We start from the raw sequence: 13,118 nt of genomic DNA, 5'->3' as shown, positions 1-13,118 counted from the left end.
GCACCGGGCGGACGGCGCGCGGCGGCTGCGGCTCGGCGAGCGCCGGGCGGATGGCGAGCGCAGCTGCAGAGCGCCGGGCGGATGGCGGCAAGGCGAGGAATGGAAAAGCGACGCGGACGCCCAGGTTTTTTTCCCGCCTGGACGCCTAGGCGACGCCTTGAAAACCTTGCTTGTACCAGTTAAATCAGATATTCTTATAATCTGTTTCTATTTTCTTATATTGTTTTCACATTTCGCTCTCATTCTGAGTTTTACTTAGTTAAATCATAAATTTGATTTGCAGTTTTTTCCCCCCACACATATGTATTTCTAGTTAATGTATGAACTATGAAATAGCTATGTTGTAAATAGCACACAAAGTGCCCTTGTTTGTTGTTTCATCTGTAGAAAGTTATTTGGTGGTCTAAACTTTGAAAGGGTACTGTACTAGCTACAGTTGGGAATTCATTTCGTGCAACTAGAGTCTGGACCTTGCTATTGTCATGGCTTTCTTAGGGTATTATGTGTTTCGAAGCGGGCCATTGCTCTCGAAATCTTTTAATCATTGGTTTATTGCTGAATCCAAAGGAGTTGATATTCCAAAGTCTGAACAGGCTCTTAATCATCAGTTTATTGCTGTGGAACAACACTGTTGATTCTGAACTGCATTCACATAAACCTTGTTTTACCTTGTTCTAATTATTTCCAACTTTGTTCTTGTTTAGTGTGAATGCATAATGTAACTAGATCTTCAATCCGTCTGAACAATGTTTTCCATTTGTGAAGGTCACGTCGGTGTCTTCCAAAAAAAAAAAAAACAAAGTATCCTTGTACACGCCTTGTGATATACTGTGTTCCTTTTGCGGAATACACAGCAAAAAGGTTTCGAAGATAAGACAGAAAACTCTGCACTTTTTGAAAGCGACTTGAACTCAGATTATGCACCAATTTTCTATCCATTAGAGTAAAATGTTCTGTGAGTACCAAAATTCATCTATTGAGTATGTATACCTTGTGATACAACTTGAAAACACCCGTCATTGATATTGATTCTGTGGGATCATTTGGGGTCGTAAAACGTGGCTGCTTGGACATTTAAGCCCATGTAGAGCTGATTCTATGATTTGTCCATTTTTTTCAAGGGAGCATCGCAAAATGTTACTAGGATTTCTTCCAAGGTTTCAATGAATGAAGAGAGGTAATCATATTCGCACGTCCAAAGAGTTCATTTTAAGACTACATGCGGCCTAATGCCAGCAAATTTACATTCTCCTGTTACAAACTTTTGTTGTGTGACTTTTGAGGTGTCGGCGTTCTTGCAGTCAAAGCTTGTTCGTTCATCTGATACAATCGAGAACTTGTCTCTTGCGAAATGCTTCTCTTGTGGGTGTACTTTGATGGGTACATCTCACCATCAGTTGCCTCACCATCGACCTAACGCTTACAGCACTATCTCAGCACATCTACTTTTTCCCTCATATTTTTTTTCTTGAGGAAGTTCATATGACACTGATTAATGGAACACAGATGTAATGCATGTTTAGGCCCAATAATACATGATTAATGATTACCTGATTATGGGCCCTAATAGAACTCATGGTTTAGTAATGATTAGTACCATACTGCTCCTTCTTGGCACATGGCACAGCGACTAACAGCATTATAATGGGAGCCTGGTTCCTGATTGAGCCATGGAGTTGCGTGGTGAGCACAAAGCGAACAATTCTTTCACCTTTACTAAAGATATGATATGATAGTACATGATTAAGATTACCTGATTGGGATTTCAAAAAATAGATTACCTGATTGGTTTGGACTTCAGCTTTGATTTTAGTAATGATTAGTACCATACTGCTGCTTCTTTGCACATGGCGCAGCCACAAACAGCATTATAATGGGAGCATGGTTTCAACTGAGTCATGGAGTTGCGTGGTGAGCACAAAGTGAACTATTCTTTCGTCTTTTACTAAAAAATACTGTATGCTTGCCACATCAAGCAGCATACTGCTATTTTTAGTGGAATCCCTCCTAATGAGGAGACCCCAACATTTCATAATGCAAATTTACATTGTGCCTACACTTGGAGGGACCTTCGCCCCAACATTTCATAATTGTAAATTTACATTGTGCCTATACTTGGAGGGACCTTCGCATTAGAAAGACCCGATAGTGGCATAGCGCTGTGGAAGACTTAACATAGTAAGCACTGTGATATAAAACTTGAATAAAGAGATAATGGAGCTATTGTTATTGAGTCCAAGGTAACATCTAACAACCTAATCCTCATTTGTATATCATCGTAGTGTCTTTTTATATTCTTATAATATATTCATCTGCAATGTGCTATGTTGGGATTTTTATGAGAATTATTTGATGTCTTGTATCAGATCCTTGGAATATCTTTTCCTTTGTATATAAGTCGATAGGCTAATATATTTTTTAGTTTACCACTTTTAATTGGTCAAGATACCTTTATGCAAAAGGTCTACATGTGACAAATTCCTTAACATATTTAATTTCTCCTCATTTTATATTACTTATGCCTATGTCTTATGAAGCACCTTCATCTCGTGCTGTTTTTTATAATTGAGAATTAGGTTGAGTTTTGATACTTTTATCTTATGATGATGGCGATGGGGATGGATGCCTGGTCAAGCAATCTTCGGTGATTTCCATGGGCAATGGCATCATTACTCTTGTTTTAATTACTATGAACTCCATTATATACTAATGTTAATGTGCTAGATATACAATGTGTTGGCATTTAGTAGGCAAGCGCATATTAGGTAGGATGATAACTCATCGGTAGTCAAATTTGTCGCTCCCCAACTTAAATTTTAGCTTCGAGTACCTTTAATTTGTGGTTTGTAATGTACTCAAGTCTTCTAATTATAAGCTCAAATTCGCTCTCTATATGCCATTATGTGATGATGGTAATATTGTGTGAGGGATATGTGTGTTGGTGTCGTTTGTCATTGATCATCATAAGGCGTACCAAGGACAATCGGGATTGTGTCTTCATGCTCACTAAATTTAGACCATTTTCTGTTACCATTCAGTTGTGTTTTAGTATGTGACATACTGAATCATAAATACACATGCAAGTTCTCAAGTTTATGGACAATCAACAGTATCTGATTGGCCAAAGGATGCTAGCCCAGTTGGTTAGTCACTCCGGCGGCATCCCTCAGGTCCTGAGTTCGATTTCCCGTGGGAGCGAATTTCAGACTGAGGGTAAAAAAAATCCCCTCGCTGGCCCCGTGTGCCAAATCACTGGTTGTGAGACGGCCCATGTAACGACTCGGCCTGGGATAACGGCTAAGATCTACTCTACATGTTGAGTAGACCACACCTGCTAATTAACTCTCTTGCGCTTTCGTCCTCGCTTCGCGCAAAAGGATCGATCCGGAGTTAACACCTTCTCGCGACCGGCTATTTAAGTTGGTTCACTTCCCTCTCTGTTTCCAGTTTGGGACTAAAAGGGTGCTGTGCTGTGCCGCGATGCTACAGTAACCACCCGACCCATCTGGCCATGGGCCGTTTTGTTACAATCACCCACCCTTTAGGATTCGACGTCCTCGTCGAATCATCGAACCAGCTTACCCATACGAGACAAAGAACCAGGATCTCCTTTCTTGGCCACGACTATATGTCCTAGTGTCAATCAACATATGTACACGTTCGTGCGTTCAGTGCCAACGGCGCATCCCAGATGCCTGCGCACTGACCCGCCACGCGCCCATGTACATGCTGGGCCCGTGACGCACACCTACCCGTGAAACCGCGAGAGTCGGCTCTGATACCAATGTAACGACCCGGCCCGGGATAACAGCTAAGATCTACTCTACACGTTGAGTAGACCACACCTGCTAATTAACTCTTTTGCGCTTTCGTCCTTGCTTTGCGCAAAAGAATCGATCCGGAGTTAACAGCTTCTCGCGACCGGCTATTTAAGTTGGTTCACTTCCCTCTCTGTTTTCAGTTTGGGAAGGGGTACTGTGCCCGACGCTACAGTAACATGTCGCTACAGTAACCGCCCGGCCCATGGGCCGTTCTGTTACAATTATGACAGACCCGCCGAGTTAAAACGTTTAATTAAGCGTAACCGCCATCATCTGAACGCATCAGACGCATTAGCTTAATTAAGTGTAACTTGATAGGCTGCTTTCAACCCACAGGCCGATCGAAACACACCAGAAATCCCGCACGACGGCGAGCGCAGGCGGTACCAGTATGATAAAATATTATAAAAATAGTAAATAATATAAAACCTTTTACAAAACAACTTTAAATTTAAAACTTACAAAAGAAAAGATAGCAACGGAAGAGAACCTAACTTACAGAGCATTTTACTAGAGAATAAACAAAGCAACTAAATAAGTCGAGAACTACCGAGACGTGAAGACAAGGCGCCACATCGAGCCCACCGATGTGAAGCCTAGTTAGCTCCTATACCTGAAATAGGGTAAACAACAAACCCTGAGCAACTAATACTCAGCAAGACTTACCCGACCCGTGGGTATAACTTAGCCCACATACCTAGACATGCAAGGCTTTTGGCTGGTGGTTTATTTTGCAGAAAAAGTGACTAAAGTAATTCCTTAATTTCAATATTTTAGCTCCAGGTTCTATATAAATTAACTATAATCTAATATTTGCATAAATCAACTATAGCAAACACAGTGGTGCAATCAATTAAGATTCAATGTGTTCATCATATATACATATATATATATATATACTTATCATCCCATCATGATACTACGATGCGACGCAGTGATCAAGGTGCTCATATCCGAGAGCGACTAACGGCGAATCGATTTGATTTAACCGTGTAAGGTGGACCTAACCAACACGGCACGCGTATGCCCCGTCGGACCACACGCACCAACATTTCCCTCCCCGCCTCAAACTACAGAACCGCCCCACCTGCATATAGTCAGCCGAGCCCTACGAGAGATCACCAAAAGTAAACATATGCATCCCACTTCTCCGCGGCCACTCGACTCGCCCTAAGGGGTGGGTAGAAGTTCTGTACTTTCGAAGCAAGGCAGTACTCGGCTTACCGGTTTCGACTACCTCCTACTCCCGGTATGCGGTTAGTACAATTCAAACATGATCAGCAGGGCCAACAACGGTATGGTCCTTAACCAACTCAGACGGGACTAAGACACCCAGGAATCCTGTCCTGTGGCCATACCTACATATCCCCATCATTCCCGTCCGGTCTCAATTCTCCATTCATTACATATCAAATTCAACAACTCATATACTGAAATATTAATATATCTTGTATCTCGCGAGTAACCGGAAATTACTCGACTTCTAATCATCCTATTTCTCGCGAGTGACCAGAGATCACTCGTCTTCTACCGAGAACCATTAAGCATAGCACTTCTATCGTCCTATACATACTAGTATAACTCAAAGGAACCTAGGGATCATGCAACTAGGGTTCCAAATAATTTCTAAATCTAATGCACAAGTAATAGAGACATATTTAGGTGTCATAAATTTGAAATAATATGATGTGCACCGGGCTTGCCTGAGAGTAACACTAAGTTAGTGTTAATATTAACAAGGCCTTGGGCCCTTCCGACCATTGGGTTGGGTCTTCACGAATCCCCTCTCAATCCTGCTTCACCGATCCTGAGCTTCACGATCCATCTATAGTCGACGTTCTCACCACGTATTCTATACGAATGCATATGAAATGCCAATTAATGTGCATGCATATAAATAATGAGGATATAATTTCACAAACACGAAGCAACTATCGACCGAGTATAAACGCTACGATTCTCATATAATTACGACTGTCAGCCCTACTACTACCGGTCATATCGGTATACAAAACCGGTCATACCGGTCTGGCCTGTGTGCGACTCGAGATCAAAAATCCGGAGTATCCGAACGTATTCTCGGAGTATCCGGACTCTCAAGCCCGGAATATTCGGACATAAACTCAGAGTAGATAAACCACTACAAACCCGGAGTAACCGGACAAATGGCCGGAGTCTCTGGACCCATACCGGTCAGACTGGTCCAAGCACCGGTCAGACCAGCTAGCCGAAAATAAACCCTAGCTAAGTCATATAACACTGGTTTAGCTCTCTAATTTAATTTAACCTGATTCTTCTTGATTGTAAACTATTCTTTAATTTCCAAATAAACCAACACATGAAGAATTCACTAACACCTCAACTATATTTTCTAGGCCGGAAACTTGTATAGTGGACTACACATGCCTAAACTAAACCACTGCCTCGGTTTCATAATTTTTGGACTAACAGATTTGCCGAAACAAATTAAATGAGCCTAAACACCACTTAAACTCTACTATGGGCAAAAAGGACATTTCGCAAGAACAAATATTTTTCCCTTGTAGATACAGACATAACCAATCTAACAAAACTAACTTTGTATTTTTACCATTTTTCCTTGATTTATTAGGCAAGCGGCAAGTTTTCGCTGAAATAATAAAAATCAGAAACCAACCACCGGAGACTCCGGGTTTTACCCCAGATTCTCCGGACACAATGTCCGGAATTTCCGGACACTCATCCGGAGTTTCCGAAACCTCTAATCCGGAGATTCCGGACATATATCCAGAGTTTCCGGGCAAACTTAAACAAAAGGCCAACGACTGTGCACGCCATGGTGGCCGGCGACGCGAGCGACGCATGGCAGGGAAAAAGGGCCGGGGAAAGGGGTGGGGAAGGTGGAGGAGCTCACCAGGAATCCATTCCCATAGTCGATTTGGGTGGAGGAGGACCGGAGAAGCGGATCGACGCGGAGAGGCGGAGCTCGGGCGGCGCTCCCATGGCGGTCGGCGGTAGGGCCGTCGATTCCCGCCGGGGAAGGCTCGAGCAAGGCTCGTGGAGGTGCGGTGGAGGTGAGGAACACGGTTGGGGAGGCTCTCGCGGAAGGAAATGGACGAACGGTGGCCGAAGATGGCCGGGGCGGTAAGAGCAGGGGCTCAGCTCGAGCTCGGGCTGAAGGGAAGAGCGATAGCTGAATGAGAGAGATGAGGACGGGAGCAGACAGCTCGGGATAGAATAAGGACGTGGGCGATCCGGAGTATCCGGGCACATTTCCCGGAGTATCCAGGGTGGTACAATCCTATCCCCTTAAAGAAATCTCGTCCCGAGATTTAAAGAAAAAGCAAAGGTCCGATGATTTACTTCTAAAAACTATATAGAACCAACAAATGTTAGCCATCGTGTGCACTTGCTTAAACGCAGTTCTGGATATCCAAAGAAAACCAAGGGAACACTTGGAGGAAGAAAAACTCAAAGGGCGAATCAACTCCAAGTTGCTTATACAAGATCGACAGAAAGCCTAACATCGATTGAATCGAATTCTTTTTGGTTGGCATGAATCGTTGGAGTATCAAGGAAAAGTTTTTGTCCAAGAATATTCTTGCCCAATAATATTTATTATATTTAGTAATTGGGTTGCATGATGCAGGATGCATATGTTCTAATGCATGTTAGTGGCCTAAAATTCTTAGAAACTCAAAGTTTAACTACCCATTCACGCTGTTATTTGCACACGGCCTACCCCCTTAAAAACAGACTCGCATTACAAGGGTTGCAGGAAAAGACAGTCGTAGCAGGTCCTATCCACACGTACTTAAGCACCAGCGCGTACCCAGCGGCTCAACATATGGCTGCAGTCCACACGAGGCCCTAGGTCTCGTCACGGCGCTATAGTCCGAGGGACAATCACCACTACGTAGGAAATCATAGAGAGCAACCCAACAGCACAAATAATCAGAATAAGATTTACAAATTTTGAACACAACACGAGTTCTTTCATTAGTTAGTCGGTCAACCAGGGTTTTCATATCAGTCCCATACCTAAACAATATATGATTATAAAATGCCATAATATTGCAATCCTATTCAATCACGATGACTATAATGTATGTGCTCAAGTTCTTGATTTATGTATATTTTATTTGAGCAAGAATACAAGTAGAGCTATTTAAGATATAGAAATCAAGGCGATTAGAAATTACCTAATATCAATGTTAGAAGAACACTAGGATGTTTCTACTCACCGAGAATGGTTAGGATGGTTGATCTTCGAACATTTGGATGAAAAACTTAGAGACGAAGATATACGATCTCGGCTTATCATTGACCAATAGCGGAAGGTTTAAATAGAATAAAATGGTCATAGAACCACTTATGTTTGGGAAGGTTTCATCTAAGAATAATATCTTTATCACAATTCTTGGGAAAAATGTCGATAGTAGTGGAAACAAAGTTAATGTAAAGAGAAGGTCTACAACTGCAACTACAGGCATCAAAATCTAACATGATCGGTCAGGCCACCCACCAAACCGACCAGACCGATTACCACCAGTCAGACCGGTACTACAACCGGTCAGACCGGTTAAACTGAATCATACCGACAGATTTGCACACTCTGCACAGCACCCAAGTGTGCAACCCCGGTATCTATCCACACAGAGGCGTGTGAATGCTGTTAGCAGGGACAGAAGTCGACATGTGAGATGTGCATGTTGTGAAGAAATTCATACGGAAATACCAATAAACATTAATAAGCACTAATCATACATGTTGTTTTGCTGGAAGTGCTCATTAAACAATATGGATAATATAATGTATGCACGACAATTACATCCTTATTTTGACTCTCAAAATAATAAGATCAACCAGAAGGTTTCATCCGCAGAAACGAAGAACACTAATCACTACTATATTCGTACTTCGCATTTCAACTATTTAACTAAATAGATACGTTTTGTTCAAACACTACGCACTGATTTTTAGGTTTTTCCAATCATGTATGGTCCAGAATTACTGAAATGAGATGTGCGGGGCGTGGAGAAACTTATACAAAACTTACTAATAACAACCGAAGCAAAACAATATGATCAATATGATGAAATGCTAATAAACATTCAAAGCAAAAACAATACGTATGATATGATGTATGCATGACTATACTATACGTCCTCACAAAGGAAAATTTTTGCCACTCAAACTATGGCAATATACGGAGGTTCTTGTGGTGGCATAATACGTACTCTCCATATAGATACTAGCCGTTTACTACTAATCTTCCCTACGTAAATAGGGTTAGTGTACCTACAGAAGAATCACAGTATATATATATTTATATCCAAAAATGATAATTGCATGGAAATTAGTTGCTATTATATATATCTAGCCACCTGATATAACCTACACTAAGTAGGGCTTACGATATAATCTCTCATATTCCCTTAATCGCAAAGAAATGTAGATTTCTGAAATTCATTTTTAGTCTTGAAAACACCAAAATAATATTGCTGGTACCCCCTGGTGCATTTCAGCTCTGATACCAGCTGTGACAGACCCGCCGAGTTAAAATGATTAATTAAACGTAACCGCCATCATCTGAATGTATCAGGCGCATTAGCTTAATTAAGTATAGCTTGACAGGCTGCTTTCAACCCACAAGCCGATCGAAACACACCAGAAGTTCCGCATGACGGCGAGCGCAGGCGGTACCAGTATGATAAAATATTATAAAAATAGTAAATAATATAAAGGCCTTTACAAAACAGCTTTAAATTTAAAACTTACAAAAGAAAAGATAGCAACGGAAAAGAACCTAACTTACAGAGCATTTTACTAGAGAATAAACGAAGGAACTAAATAAGTCGAGAACTACCGAGACATGAAGACAAGGCGCCACATCGAGCCCACCGATGTGAAGACTAGTTAGCTCCTATACCTGAAATAGGGTAAACAACAAACCCTGAGCAACTAATACTCAGCAAGACTTAACCGACTCGTGGGTATAACTTAGCCCACATACCTAGACATACAAGACTTTTGGCTGGTGGTTTATTTTGCAGAAAAAACGACTTTTGTCTCACTACTGATGTGCAGGTTGGAGGCTTGGAGAACATGTGGATCATGGACTCCGGTTGTTCGCGCTATATGACCGGGAATGACAAATGGTTCTCCAGCCTCACCCCAACGCGCCACAAAGAATACATCATATTTGGGGATAATGGTAAGGACAAGGTACGTGGTGTTGGCGCTGTTCGAGTTTCTAATCGCTTCACCCTGAGAGAGGTTGCTTTGGTTTTGAATCTTGGCTTTAATTTGCTTTCGGTTTCGCAACTTCTTGAGGATGGATTTGAAGTTCGCTTCAAGGGGGGTTGTTCTCGAGTTTTGGATTCCAGAGGAGACCTGGTTTGCCGGATCGTTTCTCGTGACCGAGTTTTCTTGGTCGATTTCTCTGGAACTCCTTTTGGCCCTTCTTGTTGCTTGTTGGCTGGTTCTTCTTCTGATCTGTGGAAGTGGCATAGGAGACTTGGACATTTGAGCTTCGACTTGTTGTCTAGACTTAGCTTACTTGGCCTAATCCGAGGATTGCCCAAATTGAAGTTTGAAAAGGACCTTGTTTGCCATCCGTGTCACCACGGGAAGATGATTGCTACTTCTCATCCGCCTGTTAATCAGGTGATGACCACTCACCCTGGAGAGTTGCTACACATGGACACAGTTGGTCCTTCTAGGGTGATATCAGTTGGTGGGAAGTGGTACGTTCTTGTGATCGTGGATGATTTTTCTCGCTATTCTTGGGTCTTTTTCATGAGAACCAAGGATGAGGCTTTCGAGTTTGTTCGAGACTTGATCTTGAGGTTGAAAAACGAGCTACCCTAGGCCATGAGAGCAATTTGCAGTGATAATAGCACACAATTCAAAAACGCTCGTTTTGACACCTTTTGCAGTGATCAAGGGCTTGAACACCAGTATTCTTCTCCCTACACTCCACAGCAGAATGGAGTTGTAGAACGGAAGAATCGGACGCTGGTTGAGATGGCAAGGACGATGCTCGACGAGCATAGGACTCCTTGAAAGTACTGGGCTGAGGCGGTCAATACCGCTTGTTATGTGTCCAACCGCATTTTCTTGTGTGCTTTCATGCACAAGACTTCTTATGAGTTGCGTTTTGGACGCCAGCCCCGTGTTGACCATCTCAGAGTTTTCGGTTGCCGGTGTTTTGTGCTAAAAGAAGGAAATCTCGATAAGTTTGAGTCTCGCTCGTCTGACGGCATTTTTCTCAGTTATGCATCTCATTCCAGAGCATACCGTGTGTTGCTTATTGATTCTAACATCGTCAGAGAGACTTGTGAAGTCACTTTCGACTAGACTGCACCGTGCAATGATTCTGTCTTTGAAGTTGCAGGAGAAGATGAGCTCGGCACCTCCATCTTTGAAGATGAGGAGGAAGAAGCTGCGGAGGGTGATGCTGAGGCTACCACGCATGCTGTGGACCCAGTCGCCTCCGCCACGAGCTCGGACGATGATGACGGCCCCGACCCGACTACATCTACTTCCCGGGGGCCGATCGAGCAGGTGACTCAGCCTTCAACAGCTACACCTGAGGAGGCACCAGCTTTGGTTGAGGAGGAAGCGACTTCGACAAGGGAAGCACCGCGACACAACCAGCGTCGTCATCCACCTCAACAGATGCTAGGTGACCACAATGAGCTAGTCACACGGTCCAAGGTAACAAGTATCGCTGGCTTTGCTCATTCAGCGTTTGTTGTCTCTTTTGAGCCCAAAGATATTGGACACACTTTTTCTGATTCAAATTGGGTTAATGCCATGCATGAGGAACTCAAAAATTTTGAAAGAAACCAAGTTTGGGTTTTAGTCGAGCCTCCACCTGCTTGTAATCCCATCGGAACGAAGTGGGTTTTCAAAAACAAGCAGGGTGAGGATGGGTTGGTTGTTCGAAACAAGGCTCATCTTGTTGCCCAAGGGTTTTGCCAAAAAGAAGGGATTGATTTTGAGGAAACTTTTGCCCCAGTTGCTCGTTTGGAAGCGATTCGGATTTTTCTTGCATTTGCTGCTTCTAAGTGTTTTAAAGTTTTCCAAATGGACGTTAAATCTGCCTTCTTAAATGGTTTTATCGAAGAAGAGGTTTATGTGAAACAACCCCCTGGTTTCGAAAATGCCAAGTTTCCAAACCGTGTTTATAAACTTCAGAAAGCACTTTATGGTTTGAAACAGGCACCTAGAGCTTGGTATGTGTAACACCCGGTTTATAAAAGAGCATAAACCGAGCAATCATATACGTGCCAGGATCAAGTCACACGTATATACAACAGAATGAACAGTATATCACAGCACATATCACGAATAAGACATAATAAATCGAAATACAAATGTTATTTATTACATTAATGACAAAAATGTCTGATACAACGGAAGCGAAGTACAAATACGAAAAAAAACCCTCCGAAGCTGAGCAGGGCGCCACAGGGACGTCGACTAGGAGACGAACACCTAGAAGTCCTCGTAGTCTTGGTAGCGCTGAACGAACTCCCTCGTGTCGGCAGGAACTGAGCAGCAGTAGCGTAACCAAGAGGAAAAAGTAGAGAAGAGGCAAGAGTGAGTACACAACTTGTACTCAACAAGTATAACACAAACTATGAGGCTCTAAGGTTGGCTGACTCAACTGCATTAGCTTTTAAGTGTTGGTAAGATTTTATTAAAGCTATTTACTACGAGTTGATGAATTACCATTAACCCAGTTACATAGTAATTAGTCAAATTTAACCATGATACTACTGAGAACCAAACTGAACCAAGCCACCCGGGGAAACCTGCCTCGCCAAAGGAAGATAACCCCACTAATCAAAAGGAGGATCTGGGCCGCTCATAACCGTGAGCACGGCTAGTATACCAGTTTTACACTCTGCAGAGGTTGCACATCTTTACCCACAAGTCGTGAGCTACGCTAGTTGTTCATCACACTTCCTTAGGTGAGATGGCTAGCAAGCACACTACGAGGCCTTTACAAAGAATCTCGTTGGTAGGGAGTAACCGCGAGGGTGGATCGGCGACTATGGAGTAGGTCTAGTGGGCGTCAAGACACGAAGCACAGACGAGGCCACTCAGCACGAGGGCCGTAGAAGCTTACCGCCCCTGCCCCGCAGGTAAGTTACTCCAAACCAAAAAGATCTAATTATTACGCCAAGTCTATCCCATTCTAGCCTTGTGGTAGCGCTGTTGTCCCAGGTTGTCGCTCTATGAACCGGTCCTTATGGAGAGTGGCCAACAAAGCACTAAGCACCGTGCTGTCCCCCTAAACCATGT

At 43.0% G+C, this 13,118-nt stretch overlaps 1 non-coding gene across 1 annotated transcript; it reads left to right on the top strand.

Moving 5' to 3' along the window:
* The first annotated feature begins 1,902 nt into the window (after positions 1 to 1,902).
* LOC120639383 lies at positions 1,903 to 2,019 on the top strand. Its single transcript, XR_005661386.1, has one exon. It is a non-coding gene; the product is annotated as a U5 spliceosomal RNA (small nuclear RNA).
* The last annotated feature ends 11,099 nt before the right edge of the window (positions 2,020 to 13,118 follow it).

This window comes from Panicum virgatum, chromosome 6K (assembly GCF_016808335.1).
Source record: "Panicum virgatum strain AP13 chromosome 6K, P.virgatum_v5, whole genome shotgun sequence".
Lineage (NCBI taxonomy): Eukaryota > Viridiplantae > Streptophyta > Magnoliopsida > Poales > Poaceae > Panicum > Panicum virgatum.
Note: the sequence above shows the minus strand (reverse complement) of the source record. Positions and strands in the feature narration are given on the sequence as shown.